The sequence below is a fragment of the Lissotriton helveticus genome, chromosome 8 (genome assembly GCF_964261635.1).
Source record: "Lissotriton helveticus chromosome 8, aLisHel1.1, whole genome shotgun sequence".
NCBI classification, from domain to species: Eukaryota; Metazoa; Chordata; class Amphibia; order Caudata; family Salamandridae; genus Lissotriton; species Lissotriton helveticus.
In genome coordinates, this window is record NC_136069.1 from 1,690,382,479 (window position 1) to 1,690,390,044 (window position 7,566).

Consider the following 7,566-nt stretch of genomic DNA (forward strand, 5'->3'; position numbering starts at 1 on the left):
TCATGAGTTGCCTGGTAGGGGCATCGAAGAATTTAAGCACTGGACGGAGCCCGCGCAGGATGCCAAAGCAGCAGGCCGCCGTGCGTTTGGTGTGACACACAAACGTAAGGGAAGGGTCCAGCCAGACCCCGAGGTTCTTAAGCTCGGCGACTGGGATAGGAGCAGGACCCAAATCCCCCGGCCACCATCTCTCACCCCAAAGATCCGGCTGTCTGCCAAAAACCATGACCTCGGTCTTACTAGCGTTCAGCTGGAGACAGTTGGACGTCATCCAGCTGGCGACCGCCCGCAGTCCTTGTTGAAACCTGGGGGCATCAACTTCGGCATCCCCGCTGATCGTAACCGCTAGCTGGGTGTCATCGGCATATGACACCATCGTCATACCCCATTGCCTGACAACCTCAGCTAGCGGCCTTACGTACAGATTGAACAACGTAGGACTCAGCGAGGAGCCTTGGGGGACCCCCAGGTTCAACGGATGGAGTTTGGACTGATAAGGTGGGACGGTCACGCTAAAGGCCCGGTTGGCTAAAAACGACCGGAACCACTGGAGAGCGATGCCGGTCACACCAGCCTCCTCTAGGCGCAGCAGAAGGATCGGGTGCGAGACGGTGTCGAAGGCAGCGCTCAGATCTAATAGCACAAGCGCTGCCGTTTGTCCCGCGTCAAGCATGGAGCGAAGGTGCTCCACTATATAAAGCAGAGCCGTCTCCGTGCTATGACCAGCCCTAAACCCATTCTGCGTCGCGTCGAGGATATCTGCATGGTGGAGATGTTCCGAGAGGACAGCATTTACGTGTGCCTCCATAACCTTAGCTGGCCACGGCAAGAGTGAAATCGGCCGGTAGCTCTCCGGCTTGCTGCCGTCCAGGCTAGGTTTTTTAAGGATAGGCCGAACCATGGCTTGCTTCCACTTCAGTGGAACCTCGCCCGATGTTAAAGATGTTAAAGATTATTTACACTATGCCAATCGTAATGTATTAAGAGCTTGTCGTTCAATGTCTGTATGTATATGAACTACTGACACACGATTGGCATAGTGTAAATATTAGGGTTAATGCTTAAAGATAGACTTTCTCTGTTTTTTTTAAAAGTCTGCAATAATCAACTAGAATTAAAACAAAGTACTTTAATAGAATTTTCCAACGTGTACAACATAAATGATGTATTTGTATTGTTTCTTCAAGGGGACTAATGTTCATTATGTGCATCTCTCTCTCCTTCGCAACTCCTTAACTCCTCCTTTTGTAACCAAACAGTTCCTCATGTATGCTGGTGGTCTATAGAATACTTAACCGCAGGACCTTGGTTATATATTAGAGTGCCTTTCTTATATACGGATAAGACTGTATCAGTTGATGTGTGCTCATATATATCCACATTTTGTGCAATGCACACCCTATTTCCAATAATTGGATTTTATATTCTTGGAAATTAGTAAGACGGACATTCAGTCAATTGATGCTGAACATTTATTAACGAATTGTATTTATTTAAAAATAGACTGTTTTATGAAACCTATTGAGAAGTATCAATGGCTTTGCCACGATTTATCGTCCACTGGGCAATGGCGGCCATTCTAAACTTACTAAGAAAGCGAGGATTAGTCGCTAGTCCAACCTCTATGTTCACAACATATCCAGAACGCCGTGTGAGTTTAAAACAATGGCGGTACCACGGATGCGGGGCTCACTTACGCCAGTGCAATAACGGACAAGGAGAATCTGAAAACACATGAAGGTAGGCTCAGAAATCCGTTTTTGTCACAGAGTGTGCTACTGGTATGGCGGGTGTAGTTCTATGCAGTAAATGGGAGGAGCGGGTGCAGTTCCATGAATTAAATGGGAAAAGCAACTTGTCTGGGGCTTACTCAATTGCCATTCTGATCGACACTCCCTCTTTTCTTTTCATACTCTGCACACGCTCCTGCCTCGATTCATATCCAGACGATATTCCCCAGCTGCATGATATATCAGGATCGGCATGGGGACTTAATTAAATGAAAGACGTCTAACAAAATGTTACTACGCTCAAACGGAGGAAATTAATTAATGAATATTGGACGCCTATTCTCACCTCGGGTAAGGCCTTCATTAGTTTTCCTTCCATTGGCTCCGCATGATGTATCTCGTGTTTTGCACTAATTAATAAGTGCGTGGAAGAAGACACTCACAATGTTGATTTAATAGACAATAGAGACAACCGAATGCTATTGTCATGTGCTTAATAATAGTATCATAGACAAGTCGAAAATAGAGGAACAAATATTAAGAGAGGCAACGCTTATATACATCTATAAAAAATACTTTTTGATTAGATGGATATATTTTATTAACAATGCTTTTAAGGTCTACAAACATGTAGACACAATATGTACTACCACGTATCTCAGTGTTGGAGGTATTAACCTCCAAACTACTTCTTTTTACAGAAACATAATAGTGATTTTACAGATATCACTTCTCCATTTTGGATTTTCATCATCTTTAACATTTGGATATATGACACTATTTGAACCTTTGGATCCTATTCATATTCTGAAGGTGAGAATGGGAAAGAGCAATTTCAAATATATGACATACTTGGTGATGGTTGTGTGGGTGTCATAATATAAGGTCACTTCACGTCATATACTGATCCCACACTCATCCTAATTTGATTTAGCGGTTTCTGTCAACGCACCTCTTTAGTTATTAACTGACTCTCACCACCAGCATAAATGGGACTTTTTGGATGAGGAGAATCATCAGTGTATATTCTCCGAACACTTTCTCTGCAAAAATGTTTTTAATATCTTTTAACATCTTGTTTAATCATAGCGTGGTCAAAAATGTTAATTGAACTGATTTCTTCACGGGAGTTTATCGCCTTCTTTTTTATAAAAACTAGATCCTTTACTGAGAATGGCCAATCAATATGTGTACATTACGTTGAGTAATGGAAATATAATATCTAAAACTAGTGTACACCTCATTTTATTGCAGCCTTGAAAAAGCCCTGTGGGCGAAACGCGCGTCGGCTGCTGTTTATCAACAATGCTCTGATTGGAAAATAAAAAACTCATGGATCTGATTGAAGAGTGTGACTGGATCCTTTCTTTAGATTGACAATTTTGAATCCTGTAGTACAGTATTGAAAGAACCTATGTTTTTGTAGACCTATCAATGTGTGTTGCAATAGGTGGATTATAGATATAGTGATTGGGTGTGCTCTGATATAGATTTGAAATTGATAGATCAGAATTCTCTGAATCTCTGACTTAAGCGATATCTCAGTGGGTAGATGTTGTACATCGTTGATAGCACCCCATACTGATCGCATGTATAACTAAGAAACTGTTCTTTTTCATGACAAGCGAGTAGATGTGCGGATTAATTAAGGCAAAACCCACCCCTGTGCTTGCATGATTACAATTTGCCAATCCTGCACTTGAAAACTGTTTAGTATATGTATACTATGACTTATCCTAGTACATTTAGTGACTGCTTGAAAAATTAACTTCCATTGCTTCTGTTTTGTGAACTTCATATGACAATTCTAGAAATACTACAAACCATACAAACAGTCAGGTACAATCAATAAGATCTAAGTTAAGAAAGATGGCCACGTTTGATGACAACAGGAATGCCCTGATGGATGATTTATTTAATTTGAATACCACCAGGACAAGTGAAAACTCTAAACCAAAGGGTAAAGAAGGTTTGAAACAAAAATTCCTACGTCTGGAGAGGCTCAAAAAACAAGAACTCTCCAGATGGTGGGATGCTACTGTTCTTAAAAAGTATATAGATAAAGAACAGGTGCCCAGAGGACTCCGCATTTTAATTTTTCCATCATTTGAAGATCTAGATAAGGGACACCTGAAAGAATGGGAAAAATTATTATTCAATTCCTCTTTGGGAATGATGGACATTCTCATTAGAGATGCGGAACTAAAAAAAGAGAAACTTCTAGTGGAGATTGCGATCCTAGAAAAAGAAATAGAGGAGATGAATCTGCCAGATGTGACGGAACGCAATCTCATTATACTGAAGGATGTTATACAAAAGCATCAACTATATCTGAAGGATAAAAAACTGCAAAAGATAAGGAGAAATGAGAGAGATTATCAGAATGGCAGAGTCTATACTTTCGCTAGGAAGTTTGATAATATCAAAACAGTCAGACAGAGTGGGATAAATAGGAGTGCAGTGAATACTGAAACTCCAAGCATCTCAGAGGCATCTAGCATGAGCAGCATTACCAGCTGCGAATCTCTCAGTGTACAAAGTGATACACCTAGTACCAGCACTGATCCCTTTTTTTTAGAATTACAGAGGTTCCGAAAAGGCAACAAGCAGGCCCTACAGAAAGAAAGGCTAGTAAAAAGGTCAGGCGGGGCAAATGTAGAGGTAGATCCAAACACAAAGGAAAGAGTAGGGATGACAACACGTGCAGCGGCACGAACACAACAACAATGAGTAATTTGGAACATGTTAATGACAAAGATGAAGTAAATGTGATAAATTTGTCTAATCATGTACTAACTGAAATTGAAATAAATCTTTTGAGCAGAGGTTTGGGATTCTGTCCTAATGCTTATCCTGACTTTACTTGTTTGCATGTGCGTTGCTTCAAATTTACTAGAAAATTGAAACTTCATAAAAAATATTTTTATGGATAAACATCATTCGTCTGTCACCACAAGTAATCTTGACAGGGTGGAAGAAACTTATTCAATTAAAGATGTTAAGGCAATACAACTGCTTATGTCACTTGATGAGGAAGAACCACTAACATCAATAGAGAACCTAACTACTGAATTAAATCTAGACACATTTGATGGGGCAGATAGTGGGTTAAGAATGAAATCCAAGTTTACACCACAACTTCCAAGTTCAAATGTAATTGACATCTTCCAGGATTTAGTAGAAGAAGATTTATACAAACTGGAGGATAATTTTGGGGCCAAACATATGAAAATGAATCACAATCTTTCATTAGTGGAAAACAAAGCACTGAAACAACTAGTTAATAATACCTCCCTTGTCATACGTGAGGCTGACAAGGGAGGCAATATTGTGCTCATGAATTGTGAAGACTACATACACGAGATAGATAGACAGCTTGCTGATCACAACACTTACATCCAATTACCCAACAATCCAGTGAAAACTACTGTGGAACTAATAGAAAAAAAGATTACAACACTGGCGGGAAAAAGGACTGATTTCGGATACAGAGTTTAAGTATCTATATAATGCCACACCCACAAATCCATGCATATATGTCCTTCCGAAAGTACATAAACAGGGTGTCTTTCCTCCAGGAAGGCCTATCATTTCTGGCATCAACACTCCAACTGAGAGGGTGTCAGAATATATTGACATGTACCTACAACCACATGTAATTAACTTGCCTTCCTACATTAAGGACACTTGTGAATTACTAAGTAAAATAGCTGATGTAGAATGGACAGAGGGACACCTATTAGTCACAATGGATGTCTGCTCATTATATACGAGCATTCCGGGTGATCTGGGTATTAATGCTGTAGAACATTTCCTGGACAATCGTCCCATCAATTGCTATGATCATACTATCATGCTCTTAGACCTCATCAAATTAGTGCTAGACCATAACATCTTCATGCACAATGGTCAATGGTATCGACAACTCAGAGGGGTGGCCATGGGGGCGAAATTTTCCCCCTCATTTGCAAACCTCTATATGGGGATGTTTGAACAAATACATATATGGCGTAACTGCCCAGCACATCTATTAGAACATATATTGTACTGGGGCAGATACATTGACGATGTCCTGCTCTTCTGGGCAGGGACTAATGCTGAACTGGAGGAATTTTATAATCATATAATTGATAATGAGTTTAACCTATCATTCACTAAAGAATGTAGTGTAAGACAGGTTAACTTCCTAGATTTAACAATAATTGTGGACAATGACAAATTAACAACTCTGCCATATAGAAAAAAGACAGCTTGTAATTCAACTTTGCATGCTTCAAGTGCTCATCCTGCATCACAAATAAACGCCATCCCCTTTGGAGAAATGCTATGGAAAAAACGAAATTGTAGTAATGTCTTGACTCTACAAAAGGAGCTAGACATTGTGGAACATCGTTTTGAAAAAAGAGGTTACTCGCAAAAGGTGATTAAACAAGCAAGAAATAAAGTGAACAAAATAAATAGATCCACCTTACTTGTAAACAAAAAGAAAATCAAAAAGAAGGGTGAAGATCTCAAGAAATGTAATTTCATTACTCCCTATTCATGTGTCAGTTCCAATGTTTATAAAATACTCAAGAAACACTGGTATTTACTAACTCGAGATGCATCACTACAGCCCCTAGTAGGAAAAAATCCGGTGATGACCCATGCTAGAGCCAAAACATTGAGACAACATCTATGTCCCAGCTTCATTCCGCCACTTCAACGCAAGAATTGGCTGTCCAATGTATCCAAGGGATTTTTTCAGTGTGGCAACTGTAATATATGCTGTTTTGGGTGGAATAAAACAGTGACATTTAAATACAACACTGAAAAGATCCATCACATCAAGTACTTTATAAATTGCAATACAAAATATGTGGTGTATTGCATTATCTGTATCTGCAACAAGATCTACACTGGGAGTACCATCAGACCATTAAAAGAAAGAATTCAAGAACATATCAGAGCCATAAAAAATAATTACACCCAATACCCCTTGGCGGTACATTTCAATAAAATGCATAAGCCGAATGACCTTCACAGGCTTAAATTTCATGGCATTGATAGTTTAGACATGGGATTAAGAGGTGGTGACAAAACATCGTGTCTACGTAAACTGGAAAGTACTTGGATCATTAAACTACGGGCTGTAGAACATGGGATCAACATTGTAAAGGACTTACATGAGTTCCTATGAAAAGACGCATGTGCCTAAATAGGAAAATAACTGGACAGTTAATTTCCAATAATGCCTCATACTCACAAACTGGGTGCTCTAACAATCTAGGTCAATACCCAGATTTTCATTTGCAAATGCATAATTAGTATACACTGTGTCCTGTATAATGTATTAAGAGCTTGTCGTTCGATGTCTGTATGTATATGAACTACTGACACACGATTGGCATAGTGTAAATAATAGGGTTAATGCTTAAAGATAGACTTTCTCTGTTTTTTGAAAAAGTCTGCCATAATCAACTAGAATTAAAACAAAGTACTTTAATAGAATTTACCAACGTGTACAACATAAATGATGTATTTGTATTGTTTCTTCAAGGGGACTAATGTTCATTATGTGCATCTCTCTCTCCTTCCCAACTCCTTAACTCCTCCTTTTGTAATCAAACAGTTCCTCATGTATGCTGGTGGTCTATAGAATACTTTACCGCAGGACCTTGGTTATATATTAGAGTGCCTTTCTTATATACGGATAAGACTGTATCAGTTGATGTGTGCTCATATAGATCCACATTTTGTGCAATGCACACCCTATTTCCAATAATTGGATTTTATATTCTTGGAAATTAGTAAGACGGACATTCAGTCAATTGATGCTGAACATTTATTCACGAAT